Source organism: Cygnus atratus, chromosome 25 (assembly GCF_013377495.2).
Source record: "Cygnus atratus isolate AKBS03 ecotype Queensland, Australia chromosome 25, CAtr_DNAZoo_HiC_assembly, whole genome shotgun sequence".
NCBI classification, from domain to species: domain Eukaryota; kingdom Metazoa; phylum Chordata; class Aves; order Anseriformes; family Anatidae; genus Cygnus; species Cygnus atratus.
In genome coordinates, this window is record NC_066386.1 from 175,191 (window position 1) to 194,437 (window position 19,247).

The following is a 19,247-nucleotide window of genomic DNA, read 5'->3' on the forward strand; positions in this document are numbered from 1 at the left end:
TGAGGACATAAATTCTACTACCTCCTTATACCTTTACAGGGCTTATCAGTTTGGTCCAGCTTAGGTTTGGTTTCTGTGAGCAGTCACTGCCCCAGCGCATCATAGTGTGTTCTGTTCCCCCAGCTAGGCAAACCCACTCAGATGTTCATCTTGCTTTGCTTGGTTCTCCCTTGCTTTTTGTCAGATCTTTTGGCTATGTTTTACAAGAAGTTGGTTCTTCCCTTGGGCTTTCTCTTTCCCACTCACATAGAGTACATTTTGAATATCTCTCTCCATGTAAAATCATTTGTCACTTGATAGGTATTTTTGTGTGTAAAATACAAACCAGATGATAACATCTTCAAGCTGCAAAGGCATGCTGTGGATCCCAACTATGGTCACAGAGGGTATCACATACTAACTGATGTCAGTTCTTTCCATAGGAAAGGACATTGTTTGCCTGGGAAGTTATTTTCACTGCAGAAAAAAGAGACTGGCCACAAGGGAGACAGTTACAGATTCCAGAGTCTCAAAGTCTTTCAGCCTTGACAGAGTATCTGAAAGGCTGCTAAGATAACTGGCTGCTGTCACTGTTCCTTTCACAAAGTGATATTCACAATCTTACAGCCACTTTCTCTCTTTAGCAGCCTCTTACCTCTGCCCTTTCTCCTCCTGTTTCCTCTTCATTTGTCCATGTCTTCCCCCCCTCTTCCTGCAGAACAAGTTGGCCCTTCAGCATTACCCTTCTCCCCTGAAATCACAGTGCTGAGATTCAGGGTGCGGGAGAACACAGGAAGCACGGAGCACAGTCCATCTGGCAGTGTTGCAAGAACACAGTCTGGGAGCACTGCTGGTGCTTCTCTTCACTTCACCTTATTGAGGCTGTCATGTAAAGCAGAGAAAACAGAAAGGAAATAAAAAGATTCCCAACAAAATGAATGTAAATAGACAAGACACAGCTGAACAATAGAGAAAAAGGAAAGCAGTGTCCAAGCCAGCAATTGAGTGGTTACACTTGTTAATCAACTTGTCTGATTTTAAGACTCAGCAGAAGAGATGGGTAATTCTTTACAGCAGCATAATGCACGTCCTAGGATTTAAAGTGTTTTGATCATCAAAGTCCTTATTTCAGGGATCGGGCCTGTACTGTTTAATACGTGGCACTGCTTCTGTATTTGTCAAGTCAATGATGGAAAAGGGAAGAGAACAGAGGACGTAATCATGGTTTAAAAAAAAATGGTTTAAAAATTACACCGGTATACTGCCATACTGGTTTAGATGGGGCAACTCAGAAAAATCTGGCAAAGGAAATTCTCGTATGTCCCTGTGAGGATGAAAAATGAAGATATTATACTTATGCAGAGCTCTTTTTTTGCTTATATTATTTTGTAAGGAGAAATTTATTTATCTCTGTTTTGCTGTGGAGATCCAAACTGAGACATACTTGCTTGTACAATGAGTCCCTTTTTCTCCAGTGCACTAGCACAAATAGTGCAAAGTGGGTATATAATGGCATGAAATCAGAACGCTACTGTTTATGACCCTCTTTGTACTGAATTAAATCACTATGTGAAACGCACTGAAGAATCGAACCTTTATAGTTTTGTTGGTGAAAAGGCTGGGTCCCAGAATTACATCAGTTGTTTTCTCTAAACAGCTATTAGCCACCTCCATTATACTAACAGAACTGGTTTCCATCCTCTGGCTCATTTATTCCAAACCAGCATTATTGAAGTGAATGGGGTCTAGGCCCTGGGTATTAGAAGAGCTGTTCGTCTACTCATAAATAACAAGTTGTCAAGGTTTTTAATGGAAACCCTTAGAGTGCTGTAAATCTGTGCAGTTCTGCCTGGATCCCCTCCCTCATTTCCATCACAATATCACTCCAGTGGGACTGCAGCTTGCAGCATGTGCCAGGCAGCCTAGATTGGTAGGACACAGGGGAAGGAGGGGAAAAAAAAAAGCTGGAGATGGGATGGGGGATTCAGAACAGTTGGTATTGCGGAAGCATCTGCTGGGTGGCCGGTTTTGGAGTCACCTGGCCTATTCAGCATGGTGAGGGGGAAGGGCTATTCATCCAGGGGGACTTGAGAAGAGAAGTAACAGAACCAGAGATGCTTGTGGAATAAAGATGGTTGTGTTGCAGTTTACATTTTGCTCTGTTGGTGTGTGAAGTAGTAAATCTCAGCAAATAGAGGGTTTTGTTATTTTTTCATCACAATTTAAGCAGTAGAGCTACTGCAGTGATACTGTGTAGACAATCTCTTGCTGTTAGTAAAAGAGAACTCTTCTCAAGATGAAATTTTTAACCTTCCTAGCCAGACCAAACTGCCTTCAGAGAAAATTTAACACTGCATCCTGATCCAAATAGCAATGTTTCTGTGATTCACTGAACTTGGCCAGAAACTGGGTTAATACAATGTCCCTTGACCCATATTTCATCCACCCTGAAATATAGCTTAGCTGTGTGCAGAGATCATTGCACCCTGCTGCATATAACACTGAAGTTTTCTAGGAAGGAGCTTGAGCTCACTCATCTATTCTCTGCTGACTATATGATATCATGGGATATAATATGATTGGCTTGGATCAAGAATACTTGGTGCCCATCCCACTTGAAAAGTAGATGGGACTGCATGGTGCCCTATTTAAGAGATCATGTGGACGCTCTCCTCTCAAGCTCCAGAACTTACTAAAATTTGTACGCAAGGTCGCTTTATGCTTAAATGTAGGTTTGCACTTTGGCTTACCATGTAACAGAAATAAAAAAATGAAATTGATGACAAAGCTTCCACTAGCGTCAGAGTACCCAAGGCTTACAGTCTTACATAATTACTAGTCTGGCACTGAGAGCCTAAAATACAGTAAAGCCATCAACAACACAGATGCTAAATTAATTACTATAAAATATAGCTCCTTTCACATTACTATGATTCTATGACTCTATGAACCACCCAAGCACTGAAGAAGTAGGTCTTATATACATATATATATATATATATGTATAACACAATTAAATATTGACTCTGTGTAATAGATAGGGAAACAGCTATGTAGACATGAAGGAATTTGGCCAGTCTCAGAAAATGCGTGGCATAATGCCCCTCTCCCTCACTAGATTTAACATTCATTTTGAGAAAGGCTGGACAGCACAAGAAGTGAGCCAGGATGGAGGAAAAAATGGATGCCTGTCAAAAGGGATTGATGTCCCTCAGACCCCAGGGAGTTTTTAACCCTTCCCAATGGTTTTCCCAGTCTGAAAAACCTGGTGGGGTTCATCAGCCTGTACTTCTCCTCTGCTGAGCCATAAGAGATTTGCCAGTGGGAGCAGCTGCTTTGAGAGTGAGTTGATAACTCAAGCCCTGGGGCACTTATATCTGTATGTCTCATACCCTGCCTACATCCCTTCCCCAGTAACAGGATGAGACTAGAATATTGCATGTGCTTTTATAGTGTGTATTCCTGTGGGGCCTTGGTCATGATTATGGCATCTAAATGCAACCAGAAACAAATAGTGACAAAGAAAAAGACAAAAAGATGGTGTCTGAAGATTCTGAACATTTTTTTTTACACTAAAACTGCTTCTGTAATAGTAAGTTGCATTTCTGTAAGCATCATAGTGTAGTTAATTCCATTTTTATTAACAGTTATTAACATATTTTTGAGAGCAGGTACTGCATGTTAGACAGTACAGCTGAGAGAGCGATATGGATTTTTAATCCCTAAAGGTATTACATGGTTGTAGCAGTATATATGAATCCATGTTTGTCTTAATGAATTCATTAAATTTGACAATCCTTCCTTAAAGAGTGTGATTGCTAGGATAGATCTGATACAAAATATTGGAAAGGTTTGGATGAAGGGCTCTTCACTAAATCATCCAGAGAATATCAGCATCTTCTCTGAGGCAGCTCCGTGTTTTTCACACCTTCAGGAAGCTCCTTCTCTGTTATTATAAAATAATTTTAATTACCTGCATTGTGGGTGCTTGTTTTTGTTTGTTTTTTAATGAACCAGTCAAAATGGTGACACTCAAACTTTCTTGCAAGCTACCTACTAGAACACCCCTCTGTTCTTAAAAGAATAATTTTAATAAGAATACTCAGGGTTATACTGCTAGCATATATTTTGGAAAATACATTAACTTTGAAAGATATATTAAATTATATTTCTCAGTGCACTTGTCTAAGACAACGCCTAAACACGAGATTCTTGCATTTTATCCTAAAACATGTGGCCCAGTAGGAGACAGAATATAGATCTGATGCATCACTGTGAGATCCTGAATGAAAATTTCTCTAGCAATAAGGGCTCTAACATTTGTATTTATAAGCAGCAGAAGAGAAAAACACACTGCTTTAATGTAGAAGCTATATACCAATATATCACTCGGATGTATCTTATTGGGTATGCTACAGATTGCTCAAATAAATCTAAGGAGCTTACTGGATCTTTAGCTCTATAGAAGATGTTGGAAAACTCTTAACCTTATGACATATACCAGGATTGTAAAATTTAAAATGAATTCTAGTAAATCTACTGCTGGCTGCCATGGAAATGGAGAAGGTTAGTTTAAAGGAATCAGTATCTGAAAAAAAGAAAAAAAAAAAAAAAACGGAATCCAAGTTTTTTTGTATCTAACAATTAGCTTAGAACAACCTGCTCCATTTTTAGCACTCTCCATCTGTTTCCATGGCAACAGAATTAATATAACAACTGCAAATTCTGGATGTAGACGGTGCTACCCGTTGTGTCAGCAGCACCAACAGACTTCAGCATCTAATTTCGCTTTCCCAAAGCTGGTAGTTTTGTTTCAATATTGCTTATTTCGGATGACTTTTGTGCCTGTTTAAATATGTAACACAAGTCTGCGCTGCCACTTACGCAGATCTAGGGTAGCGCTGACAGAGCTGGCGCGGATCAGCCTGCAAACTTGTTTAAAACTGCGTCCTGAAGTCCCGTCCCGGCAGGCAGACGCGCGGCTGCTCTCTGGGAGCACTGCTGCCTCACGGACAGGAGCACCCTGCCCTCGCGGCGGGGCAGCATGCCCGCTGCTACTCGAGCACCAACGTTTTAGTTCTGTCAAGGGCTCTGATACCCTCCCGTTACACGAAGCTGGCCCGGGCCTCGCAAGACACTCTCTTCCCCTCACTTCTCTCCTCCGGCCTCCCCCCAGCGGTCACAAAGCAGACCAGAGGTGCAGCCCTCCCCACGCGGCCTGCCCGCAGCAGCGGCTGGAGCGGGGCCGCCTCAGGAGCCCTGCCCGCGCCCGGCCGTGAGGCGTCGTAACCAACCAACCAACCAGCCAACCAACCAACCAACCAGCCAACCAACCAACCAACCAACCGCCCCGCCCCGCCCCGCCCCACTCCCCCACCGCCCTCGGGCGGCAACCAACCGCCCCTCCCAGACGCCCCTTCGCAGCCCCAGCGCCCTATGAATATGCAAATACGCCCCGTCGTCGCGGCTGTGATTGGCTGTGGTCGTTCAAATGAAGGGGGGCAGTTACCGGGCCGTTCGTTCGAGGGTGGGAGTTGGGGGCGCCGGAACGCGCATGTGTAGCCCTAGCGCACGCCAGTGACGCCAGCGCGTCGTTTCGTTGTCTTCTCCATTGCTACGTGTATCCAATCACAGACATTCCCGGTCGCTCGGCCCAATGGAGCGGCAATATGTTAATAAAGGGGCGGGGCGAAGGGGGTATGCTCGTCGATTTGCCCAATCAGAAGGCGTTAGAGTGAGGGATAGGGCGGGTTCCGGCTCCGGCCCGCCACATGAGGCTGTCCGCCGAGGCGGGCCGGGAGGGGCCGCAGCAGGCCCCGCGGGCACCCGCACGGCGCGACCCGGCCTGGCCCGGCCGCCTCCGGGGCATGCCAGGTGCCAGCACCTCTCGGCGCCTCCGAGCCTGCTGGCGGTGGATTCGGGGAGCGGTGGCCCTCGTAAGGGCGCTCCTGGCAGTACGCTGCCGGTCGGGGCGTCCCGCTGGCGCTGGACCGATCCCCGCGCACCGCAGCTACACGGCTGGGCGCGGGGGGCGGGGGCGGGGCCCCATGGACGAGCCCGGTGGGCTCTCGGGGCTGCCGGGCTGGGCGCTGGTCCCGAGGGGCGGTGTCGGGGGGCGCGCCTGCCGCCTCGAGCTGAGGCCGCAGCAGTCGTGGTGCGGCCGCTTCCTGAAGGAGAAGCGAGCCGACGTTTGTGCGGGGGTCACGGCATGGTTTTAAAATGCCATGTGGAATGTTGCATGTCAAAAGCTTTCGTGTCTGGCTTTGCGGAGTTTGGCAAAGTGTGTCAAAGTTGCCCTCCTGATGCAGTTCGCTGCAGCCATACACAACCAGTCATTAGCCAAATATTTCTTTATTGCCCCCAGAGTGTCCTCTGTTGTTCTAACACTTGCTCTTTGCAAGTGTTTGCTGTCCCTAATGTTTAATCTTTTTAAAGGAGTAGCTTGTGAGCATTATAGATATTTCTCTCATAATGACTGAAGCTAGGCAAGAAGTCAAAACTTAATACGCCTGTGAGTTCATGCCAGCACTTCCTGGACTCATGCCTTGAGTGCAGAACATGAAGAAGCACTACAAATGGCTCCGTTCCCAATTCAAATAAAGCATTATTCAGGCTCATATTCCAGGAATCTTTGTTTTTCACCACTCACCAGGAATATCAATGGAACTGTTTGTTCTAGCAGTTATTGCTGGCTACTATGAAGCTTCTGAAACAACAAGAAATTGTTTGTCTCGGTAGTCATTTATGACTAATTGCTCAGATTGACATCTAAAACAGGCAGTTAGTAAATAATACATCCACAGCAAACAGAAGCAATCCACCTTGATTTATTGCCGAGGTCTAACTGAAAGGTGATGATACATCTCCCTCAGAGGACAAAGTCTGAAATTGCAAATATTCATTCTCTTAAAACTGCTTCTGCTTTGTGATGTAGTGCATGGAGCTGCTAGATGGTATGGCTTTTGGGGAGCAAGAGATAATGAGGAGTGGACAGCATACTGGACAGGCTATACCATCTCAACAGATTGGTTAATGGAAATGAAAAATCAAGTCTAATCAAGTCTTTATGAATGTGAGCTGGATAGTGTGTTTTTTATATGTATAATGGTCCCTTTCTGACTGTAAAAAAAAAAAAAACACGATCAAGATACAGGTGGGTTTTGTGTTTTTATTGTTGTTTGTTGTTTTATTTTTGTTTGGTTGGTTGGTTTGGTTTGGTTTGGTTTTTCCTTGTTTCTTTACCCAGAAAATTAGCTGCTTTCATGGAAGCAGTGAGATCTGTAGAAAAAGAGTTCCTGGCTAGGAACAAGAGCAGGGTGGTAAAGCTGGTGTCTTTCTGCAGAGTAAATTCTAAAGCCTGACTTTCTTGGCACAATTATTTTTTCCTGTCTAATTTCTTATTTGCATTTTATCAAGTGCTATCTTAATAAAATTCTTAGAGGTCCTATGAAGAAACTTCATAGGAGTCCTATGAAGAAAGGGTGAGAGAGCTGGGGATGTTCATCCTGAAAAAGAGAAGCCTCTGCGGTGACCTCATTGCAGCTTTTTCAGTACTTAAAAGGAGCTTATAAAAAGATGGAGAGCAACTTTTTGATAAGGCAGACTATGATAGGACAAGGGGGAATGGTTTTAAACTAAAAGAGGGGTGATTTAGATTAGATGTTAGGAGGCAATTCATCACTCAGAGGGTGGTGAGGCACTGGAACAGGTTGCCCAGAGAAGTTGTGGATGCCCCATCCCTGGAATTGTTCAAGACTAGGCTGGATGGGGCCCTGGGCAACCTGATCTAGTGGGTGGCATCCCTGTCCATGGCAGGAGGATTGGAACTAGATGGTCTTTAAGGTCCCTTCCAACCCAAGCTATTCTATGATTCTGTGAACTTCCAGTGTAATAGTAGAAACCTTTCCTGAACTAGACAAAGATTAATATTCTGTGCTAGAGGAGAGCACATAGTTCTGTTTATGTTAAACTACTGGGAAATAAATACGGAAAAATAACCAATTGTCACTTAAAACTTTTCTAAGTGTGGAGAGCGGAGGGAAAGTTGTCCTGATTCTTCGCCATTATAAGTGCCTTACAGTCCTATTTTGCTGTTACAGTAAGTTGCAAAAGATTGAAAAACTAGATCTAGAAAGTCTACCTTAGAAAGCAGCTTTAATGCAGTTATTTCATAACTTTTAAAGAGTCTCTCTATTCTGTTTCCCTCCTCATAGTTATGACAATTTGCAGCCCAATAGCATAGCAAGGAAACACAGACTTATATCTGCAAACTGGACTTTGGCTGTCACTGGGGAAGCATCTTCATCACCAAAACTGAGAAGGACAAAACCTGGGCAGGACAGGATCTGCCAGGTCTACATCTCAAGGGTAACCACTCCATTCCATGTTTCAAGATTGCTGTTCTGTCACTGAGCTACTGTTTTAATATCCAGTTTAGCCTTGCTTTGATGTGGTCAGTCAGCCATCAATAGCATTCACTGGTCATTTTCTTCAGATTCATCACTGTCAAAAGAATTCATCACTGTCAAAAGAAAGATGTCTACTTTACATGTTACTGCGTAAACTCTTGTTCAGAAATGGCCTCTAATATTTTGAGATGGAATCACCTTGACAAGAATTCAGGCTATTCAGGATAGACAAATTGGGCAGGGAAAAGTTTATCCCTCATGAGTGAATGAGCACTTAAGCAATACTCATTTTTCATGAGTCTGGTTAAGCCCTGTTGTGCGGTTCCTAGCATTCTCTCACCAAAGTGTTTTTAATTGATACTTTAAGTCATGTTCCTAATGAAGTCTAATATACAAACCTCAGGAAGCGTCTAGTTGTTTGGACTTCCAATAATTTTAGAGGAGGAACCTTAATTTACTCTGGTTTATTCACATTTAGACGCGCTTTATTTTAAGGGCTAAATTTGCTTGACTTTGCATTGACTTTATTGCTGTTTTTTAGGGAATGTATCAAGGAAAGAATGAAACTCTATGGAAATCTGAAAAAGCAATAGAAAGGAGGGCAAATGGAGCCTCTGGCTTGTTGAAAAAGAAAGTAGGAAATCAGATCCTCTTGAGCAGGAGATAGGCTAGACTGATCCATAGGCTCCTTTTATGTTGTTAGTGTTTCATTCCTTCAAACATTCATGCTTGAAGTGAATTTCAAACACACAGTGAGTTGCATGAAGAATAGGTAAGGCTTCAAATCAGGTGAGAACACTTGCTGTGGTGCAGACCCAAGTGCTAGTCTGGTCAGCATTAGGGACATAAGCCCCAGTAATAGACATTTACAATATCTTTCCTAGTTCTGTATTAGCTGGGCTAGACCATGCTGGAAGCATATCTGGAATAGGAAAGAGTTCAGTAGAGACATTTAACTAGGCTTATAACCTCTGTTCCAGTGGTTAATGAGTTACCAGTGTTGTTTCAAGCTTCAAGCTTGTGCTTCAAGCAAGTTTAGAAGCAAATTGGTTTCATGTTCTCCTTCCCAGACTTTTATGATTGGTAGATATAAGTTTGATCTGAAGATTTACGTGCTGGTGACGTCCTGTGAAACTCTGAGGATGTTTGCCTATAATTTGCCTATAATACCTTACACATTTTGCAGTTCCAGCATTCTCTGACCCTTTGCATAACAGCTTCATAAGTAAACAAGCCTATTAGCAGAAGTTAATGACAGTTCAATACATTGCAACCAGAAATACAGAGAAACCATAATGGTTTGACTCCAAAATATCATTCTCTTGAGAATATCCAAGCACTTTATAAATGCTAGTAACTTGGCTTTGTAGCATCTGAGTACCATAAATAAAATTATGCATGAAATATTTGAGCAGATTCTCTAGTAGAATACAGCATGTGTTATATTATCGAGATCCATGCTGAATACAAGTTTTAGGCCTATTAATACTTCTATAAATACATATCTAATTGACCTTTTGCATAATTTTGGTACTTTTTTTATGAAATATTATTGTGGGGAAAAAAAGGTAGTAATAAGAAATTAAACTCTGGAAGGAAAAAAAATTGCCTACATGATAAGATATTTTCTTTTTCTTCTTTATAAAAAGAAGTCATGGTTTAGTTGATGGCTGGAAAAGGTTCTGGTATGTAGTTCTGGATCATTCTAAAACAGAATTAGCTCTACTAATAAGTAATTTTAGAATGGGACCTGACTGAGGAAGAGGGTTATCTTCAATTGAAACTGCTGATTTCTTAGAAGTGATGGAATTAGAATGCTGATGACATTGCAGTGTAGTGAAATTGAAGCTGTTGAGCCTCATTTATTGTGTTCTTTAGAATAATGGGATCAGTGTAGAGCTGATCATACTCAGTGCCATTAAATCTTCTGTGCTTAGTTAAGATGCTGTGTATATTACCTAGTGTGACCAGGATCATGCAGAGAAGAAGGGAGGAGGCTAATACCTTTCTAACCCTGTATCTTGTTCATTCATTTACAGATAATGTTTGCTTGCATCTGACAAATTATTCCATTAACAAGAACAGTGTTAATTCTGCTAAAGAAGAAGACACTGGTGGTAAGAAGTAAAAAGGAGAAAACATTTCTAAGCTACTCTCAGAGAGGGTATTATTTACTTTTTCTGGTACATCTTCATATGCTTGATTTAGGTCTTCAAAGTATTTCTTTGTGTTTCCCCAATGCAGCATATTTTTTGCTGTTGAATTAATCAAGTGAAGAAACTCAGAAGAGTTACAGAATTGGACACCGAAAGCAGGGAGGAAAACTTTGCAAAGGGGAGTTAGGACTCAGGCTTGACAGCAACACTGGATTTGTTTCAGTTTTTCTCTTGAGACTAAATGCTTACCTAGCTATACGGATTTGTCTAATGAGATATTGCTACTCGTTCCAAACTTTGCTTGTAATCCTAGATCATTGTGCTGCAACAGCTCTACATCTTCACATCTTCGGTGTATTTATTATCATTGTTTGCTGTGATAGGCAGTTTTACATTAGTTTACCTAGACATAATATTTTTCCTGTTGCACACATTTCTCTTGAAATGTTCCTTCTGTTTCCTTCTTTCTAAATACTGAGATCCCTTGCATCTGTCTAGTTCTGCTTAACATCTCATCCTTTGCTAATAAAATTTAAATGTTATCTGTTCATAGCAGCAAAACTCTTAACAGTACTAGCTTCTCAGCTGCAGTGCTGTGATTTTGTGAGGCTTAACAGTTGTAAGACAATCCAGGAGTATAGGTTTCTTCTTTCCATTTGCCTTAGAATTATAGTCTTAGAATATCCCAAGTTCGAAGGGACCCACAAAGATCATTGAGTCCAACGCAGTGCTTCCCAAAAGTCTTTTCCGCACTAGGAAACGAGATTGCTGTAACTCAGTAATAGTTTGTGCAATGGAAGTTTCAAGGCATGAATGCGGTTTTAGTGGTATAAAGAAGCTGTATACAGATTGATCTATTGCAATATTGGGGTACAAATACACCAGTTCAGTTGTATTTGTGTTAGCAAAGTTTCCAGTGTTTCACCATTTCTAGGAAACTGTCCACTTTTAATAACTCTGTGCAGAAATGTGGCTGTGATACCTACCAGATGTGGCCAGATATTAGCAGATACTATTGTTAAAACATTGAGATCAGCACATTCTATTATGAAACACAACTATCACATCTGCCTCCCTAATTACATTGGGTTAGTGGTCTATTTGAAATATAGAGGTTTGATGTTATCTTGATTCAAAAATTCAAGCCCTAATTGCTTGAGGTGAGAACCCTGATAAAAGTGTCTACTTGCTCCTGAAATATGTTCACGTATTAACTGGTCTATTTTTCAGCCTGTTGGTTGCTGTCATCAGTCTCTGTTTTAACACCAGTTTCGAATTGTTTTGGTTATCCTCTGTAGGATCTCCTGCAGAGTTCCCAGAGAAGAATGGCTCATGGGTGACCGGCAGGGGGGGATAGACTACACTGAATCAGTGTGAAAACAGCTTGAATTGTGCTCCAGGACACATGCATAGAACATTTCTTGCCTGCAGGAGTCCTCACCGTTGTGGACAGCTTCACTCAAGTTCTTTGCATACAGAAGTATTTCAGAGTTAGCCATTACCCAATGTGGAATTTACCTGCTAATGGAGGGTGTAGCCTGTGGTTCTCAGACGACAGTAAGTTAATACCAGTTCCTCCTCTTCTACACCTAGCAAATACTAGATTGGCATCAACTCTACATTCAATCTCAGGCCATAATTTCAAACTGAGTGTGTCACTTGGTAGTTCCCACTTTGCCATATATAAAACAAACAAACAAACAAAACCAGATAGTTTCACTGCTTTTTTTTTGTTGTTGATTTGAGGAATGTAAAGAACATGCTGGATAAGAAGGCATCTTTTTCAGCTCGAGTGACTTGTTCAAAAGTCCTTGGTGAAACCAACAGAAAAACTACAGTTTTCCTGTTACCTCAGACCTGTAGACACAGGGACAGACAAGCATAGTACATCCCCCAACGTGGCTCCACGCAACTGTCACCTATAAAATATCTAACTTTATAATACAATATACCTACCGTGTTCTTGGTAAACTTCAAACCACATATGAATTTAATTTATATGCTGTTTGAGACAGGCACATGAGGAAGTCAGATTAGCAAGTGAAAAACACTCAGAGGACTATATTCACAGTGTTTTGTTTTGTTGTGTTTTGTTTTGTTTTTCCTTGTCCTCTAAAACATTAATCTCCTTATGAAAATGCTAAATGGCTTGTGACAGCAGCATACTAGTTATTTGATGCAAAAAATGGTGTTGTGTGCGCTAAGTTACAAACAGTGGAAGCCGCAAATAAATTTGAAGACAAAAAAAAGAGGAGAAGGAGAAACTATGTGGTAATATCTATCTGGCCAAGAACTATCACCTTCCAGAAGTATTCTTCAAATAATAGGCACTAGCCATCCAGGAGTGAAATGCATTCAGTGAAGACTGGTACATTTCAGTGGTCCTGATCTCTTGTTAGGTTTGACTTCAGACTGTAGGAGCAATGTGAGTTAGCAGGTGATTTTTCTTCCTCTGGTTCAGTATTGTATCCTTAGTAGACTATTTACAGATGCTAAGGCAAACTGTCAAAAGAGCAAACGATTCCTAATTTTAATGTAAAAATTGTTTAGGAATGAAGGATTGAACACTGCTAAGGGGGAACCACTTTGATTTGTGCATGAGATGATTAATCAGCAATATTCAGCATATGATAACTGTCTCAGAAATGATGCATTGACTTGGTAGAAGCTATAGTTAGAAGGGAAAACCTTGACAAAGAAGGTGCTAACTTGTGATGTTTTTTTTTTTGACCATCATGTCATTGGAGGCAGTACAGGACAAATATACTGTAGCGTCTGAACTTAAGCAAACTAAGGAAGTTAAAACAGGATGGATGAAATGTATTGCATCCAGCAATCTTCCATGCTCTTCCCTGAGAGTTTGCTGTCCTTAAATCACCGGCAACTGAATAGCTCATCCAGCAAATTATGTCTGTCTAAAATTCAGCTTTGTGTATAACAGTAAGTTAAAATCAGGAATGGATTGTGTTCATATGCAAGTTATTCAGTAGCGCAAAGCACAGGTTTAATAGAATCCATGGGAGAAGTGTCACAAGCCAGCAGGGATGGATTTTTCGACTTTCATCAAATGATTTTAGTCCACTTCCAAAGCATGTATCTGTTCTGCAGTCTTACAGTAGTAAAATGGAGTAGTCATTCTCAAACTGCAATGTCTTTATGAGCAATAGTACATAGGCAATTCAAGATGATAAGCAAGTACCACTAAAATGATAAAGAAGTACTTCTCTGCATGGAGGTTTATAGCATGGAGGAGCAACCTAATTTAGGAACCCCATTGTGTGGTGATAGCTAACCTATCTTTAGTTTATTTCACTGACAAATGATCACGCATGTGCATGGCTGGTCCTGGCTTTACGGTTTCCAGAATCTGAGTTAGGTTGTTTAAAGCTTCAGTCTGTGGTGTAGATATTAAAAAATAAATAAATGTATTTACAAGGCAAGATACGTATAAAAAGAATACGCACATCTATTATTCTTCATAAGACTGTAAAGAATATAAAACCAAATACAGTAATGTGGTATATTAGGGTTTCACTTCTCAGTCTCACAAAGAGTAAAGGATAGAGGCAAAAATGAAGAACAACTGTGATCCTGTAAGTATGGGGGTTTGGAAGGGCTTGTTTATATTGTTCCATTGGGAGTTGTTCATTTTGCACTTAACTCTGTTAAGAGAGCACTCAACTACTTATAAGTATGCCCTTCCTTGGCCTAGTTTTCATCCGATTAGAGGCAAAAAGACCTCATATATCTCACAAATTGCTTCATTTGATAGGGTGATTTCTTTTTCAAGCTCAATTTCAGTAAATATACATTCATTTACTATGTATTAACAAAAACGTTGATTATTCATATTAATACTCACTACAGATCCTCTGGTTATCCAGAAAACTGTGGTAAGGTGAGTGGAAGAGTAATGGAATGGCTGCCACTGGGGCTTAAAGATAGGAAATGTAAGTAATGCTTATTAGATAACACACAGGTCTGTTGGAGTTATGCATAGATCTGTCATTCTGTCTCACTTGTGAGTTTCGAATATTTGTGATCGGTCAAGAATAAGCAAATCGGTTTTATCATTAATTATTTTATTTTATGCACACTTTTCAGCAGATGAGGAAGCACCGTCCTTGTCCAAAGTACTTAACAACATCTGCCCTAATAAAAGAAAGACTTAAGGCTGTGGCTTCATGTTTCTTCTACTAGCAACTGAACAAATATAACCCAGTGTCTCATTCTACCTGATCTTAATCCCTGTGTCCAGAGCTTACTGCTCTGTTAATTGTATCAGTTTGGTGTTCAGTACTCATGCTACAAAATTCATCTGTGGAATGATGTTATAAAAATGCTGAAAAAATAACCTGGGCTTTTTTTTTTTGGTTGTAATTTTTAACAATAGCACTTTGCAGATCTCCTTTAGATGTAGCTACGGACACTGTTAAGTTGTTCCCTGTTCAATTGTTTTTATTCGCAGTGGGCAGTCATTGAGGGAATGTGGGGGGCGAGCAGCTGACTGAGGAAGGAATTAGAACCTCAGCATTAGCTCTGCCTTGCAGAATTCTAACATGAAACAAAATTAAAAGGTAATCAGTGTCTCATCCTCACTTTTTTAATTTTTTAACAGTAGCCAACTTTGTAACATAGACTGAGTGGATGCTCTCCATTTCATCAAGAATGAATTTAGCCTATGCAAGCTATTTGGCTTTGTGAGACAGATGAGTGTGTTTCAAGGAGGACCATTCTAATGCAAGATGTCTATAAAATATTAATCTTTTAATATATTTTAATAGAAGTTTTATTAGAAATTAGGCTACCCATCCCAAGACTGGTCTACTTCCAATATAAAAATAGAGTACAATGTATTGGAAACTACCACATACTTTGTACGTATTTAATCAGTTCACTGTGAGAAGAGAGGTAAGTGGTTGTATAAGCCTGGAAAGTGATCATGAGTTGTCTCCCTGAATTTTTTGTAGTAGCTGGGTTCTTGGTGCAATGATCCACTGTCTTGTGCCCATGCAGTGGAACATAGAGGGATTTTTCAGTTGAAAGGAGATCTGCCTACAGAAAAGGTGGAAGGATAAATTTTGTTTTTTTTCCAGAAACCTTCTAAAGACTGGAAGAACATTTAAGTGTAAAGGAGAAGGGAGGAGCACTAATTCATCATAATAACTAAAGGCATTCTGAACAACAGCTGTGTAAAACAGGCTTGAGGGGCAGCGATCAAGGCAATTAGTATCTCTTCCTTGTATCCTTCAGTTCTGGAACCAAATGTCCATGCAGAAATAAAGTAAGGCATATTAGAAACACTGTCTATACAAAGTATCACCAATAGGTTGGGAGAATATGGCTATGACAGTATTGTGGGTGGGGAAACTGAGGCACTGAGTTTGATGCAAGTTGGCAAAGGTGCTCATCTGTGTTGTTGGACCTCTGACTTTCTCTGTAATCCACTGAGTGAGGAACAGAACCAAGTCTCTTACCCTCTCCAATATGGAGTAGATAATAACCTAGTTTTGGTTCCTGCTTCAGCTATTAACAGCACAGGCTTGGATCAGATAGCAAAGATACCCCTTAGTTGTTTTAGCTCTTACTGACTCTTAGGCAATGAGAGATCCCATAACATTCATTTCTACAGCCTTGTTCTGACCAATTCAGAGTTGATAATGAACCTCCATGGTGTTATAGGATACATTCAGTCCCTCAGTCAGCTCTTGCCTTTTAATTCTGGAAAAATGAGCTCCACACAGTTATTTTTCTAAGTCATCTATTTCAAATATAAGAGGTTCTGTGTCTACAAAAGGCTGTTTACAAGCTGTATGGTTCTTCATTGTCTTGTGCCACTGTGAAAAAAGAAAAGGGGTACAGAACTAATTCTTTCCTTTTTGCTTCAACAGTGGTATCAGTTAGGTATTAAAATGGCCAGATTTGTAAATGTAGTCAGGAAACAGCAAATCAAAGCAGTTACTATCAGAAGAACTGGATTTCTGAAAGACCTTCAGTGTGCCATGCAGGACGCGGACCAATGAGTTAGGACAGGATAGCATATCCTTGAGAGCAGGTGCATTGGGAATGTACTTGTTATTCGAGAGTTTAAATGGGAAATGGCCATTTCTCATTTCTACATAACTGCTAAATGCTTAAAAATCTGTCCAAGCTGTTACGAAAGCTTAGTCCTTTGAAAGCCCCTTAGAAATAGTCCTCCAGGTTGTGAATATTTCTGAAAAGTCAGATTGCTTCAATTAAATGCCTAAATGAGAATTATAATCCTTTAAATATCTGATCAAAAGAGACTGGCAACTGCACCTTTTCACTCTGTGGAAAACCAGCCAAGCTCATATTACAAAAATAAGCTACTGTCCCCTTGATCTGGCTGCAAAGCACATTTTCAATAAGTTTATGCTCTAACAAGCTGTATCAGTTTCATCTCAGTAGATCTGATGGTTATTGAACAGTGTTCAATGTTCTGGAGGGTGCCAGGCACATAGTTGTTTTTACAACACTGTAAAATGGATCAGACTGAAATTAGTGTCACTCAGCAGAATCACTTTCCTTCCCTTTAAATTACTTAATCTGATGATTAATCAAACAGCAAATGAAGTTTTGACACTGCCCTTCAGCTAAGGGCAAGTACAGGTTCAGTCGTCTTCACTTCATTTGGCTGTGGAGTAGTATTTTACAATATCTGCACTTGTACATGAGCAACTTTGCTGCTACTCATTCACGGGGGGGAAGGAGAGGGAGTGAAGCAGGATGGTGCTGTCTTTTGAGTGCTTCACACTTAAACATCAAATTTGCAAAAGAAGGAAGCTGATATCATTTTTTATTTTAATTCCTGTGAAATGGGAGATAGCAAAGAGGAGTTGCAGGAAAGATAGGGAAAAGGGTATTGCTGAAGGAATACTCTCACAAGAATAGGCTGGCAGCTTCATCGATTATAAAGCACAGAGAGGTTCTCACCCCTCCTTTGGTGCCGCTTGTCCTCAGGAACTGAGATGTAAATGAGTTGTATAGCTAGGATATCCTATTGTATAAAAATATCAAATAGCATCTCCTTGATTTCTCTGGTATTTATTGACTTCTTGCTGAGATAAACTAAGCTTCTGTTGCTCTGCCCACTTTCAATTGTACATTCTGGAAACAATTCCAGTAAATTTCTCTTTCTTGAAGGCTTTCATGTCTCACTGTATGTAACTATTGCTTTGTTATGATCACTCACTGTAACAGGTTTATTATTTTTCACTGTGTCACATTTTGTATGCATGCAGTTTTCAGTTTATCAGTATGCTTTTAGAACATCATCTGGCTGATGAGTTCTATCAATAACATATGGGCAAAGTAAAATGATCATAAGCTATAATTATTATATACAGCAATTCTGTCAACTAAAGGCTTCTGAGAAATGATGTAGGCTAGAGGATAGCTGTAGTTTCAATACTGTATAATCCCTTTACAATAATGCAATCATGCAAAATGAGATTAAAGTGATTATCTGCATGTGAAAATTGCATCAGTTTCTATTCATATTGCTTTTCTGCTAGCGTGGATAATATTTGTCCTCTGGTGGCCTCAGTTCAAAAGCTAGTGGCATAACAAGCCTCAGCATCCATTTTTCCTGCTTCCCAGAAAGAACTGGTGCATTAAAGGTATTTTTGTCCGTTCAGGTTGAGTTCAGATATCTTCTTAGACATCTGGTCTGCCAAGGCTAAGCTGCTGCAGGTCAGTCCTCCGCCATCATACTAGGGGCTAATCAGTTAATACAATTTTCATACAGTCCTATCAACATGGGACTTGCCCTGCCTGGTGCCAGACACCAAACTGTAAGTTGCTGCAGTCCAGCACAAGCAATATGGATAACCTACTGCAGGTTTAAGGTGGGATACGCCCACCTAACAAAAGGAAGTATGTGTACCACCAGAAGACAAACCCACACCAGCTTTAGAACAAGTATAAATAGGAACAAAAGCAGCGTAAGAGAGGCTTAACACAGGCCAGGAGTCAAAACATTTGCTCAGCATTTTTCAGGGGCGTGTAATTCCAGCTATTAGCCTGTGTAAGAAGGTGCTAGTCTCCGCTTGTGTTCATGAATGAGCTGTGCTGTTCTCAAGGCATGTCTCCTGTGTTGGGAACATGTGATTCAGGTTTAATTAGTTCCAGCGCATATGGGATGGCTTGTTTCATTACAACATATAACTGAAGATTTATATTCTAGCAGAGACAGGGAGGGATGTAGCTTGTGGAGTGCTCTGACTCTTTTCTGATGAAACTGTTCTAGATTTCCTTCCCTGCAGCATAGCCAGAAAAGGCATTGTGTCAGCCAAGGTCTAAAATCCCTGGAATATTATACCCAAGAAGTGTAGGGGCCAAGGTGAGGTAATACAGATAAAAACCCTTTATCTGGATACCAATATTATGGTATGAGGAAGAAGTATTTTATATATTTTAAGTATATTTAAGTATACTTACATAATTTTAAGTAAATTATATATTTTTTATATTTCAGTATTTTATATTTTTTCTCCTTTTAGTAAAAATATGTGAACTCAAGAGAAGAAATTATTACAGTAAGCCAGTCATGAGGAAACAGTATTTACTTCTTAATCTATTTTCTTATGCAACAATCTATAGTGTTTCTGACAAGTTTAATAGTGAATGAACTGTGAAGCCACTGATGGCAATATCACACCCTGTTTTTAAGAGTTGATGCCTG

The 19,247-nt window shown here is 40.6% G+C and overlaps 1 long non-coding RNA gene across 1 annotated transcript; it reads left to right on the forward strand.

Annotated features, from left to right (window-relative positions):
- Nucleotides 1-5,747: 5,747 nt before the first annotated feature.
- On the forward strand, nucleotides 5,748-13,066 carry LOC118260917 (uncharacterized). Its single transcript, XR_004782328.2, has 4 exons — nucleotides 5,748-5,853; nucleotides 8,193-8,346; nucleotides 10,427-10,504; nucleotides 11,842-13,066. It is a non-coding gene; the product is annotated as an uncharacterized LOC118260917 (long non-coding RNA).
- Nucleotides 13,067-19,247: the final 6,181 nt, after the last annotated feature.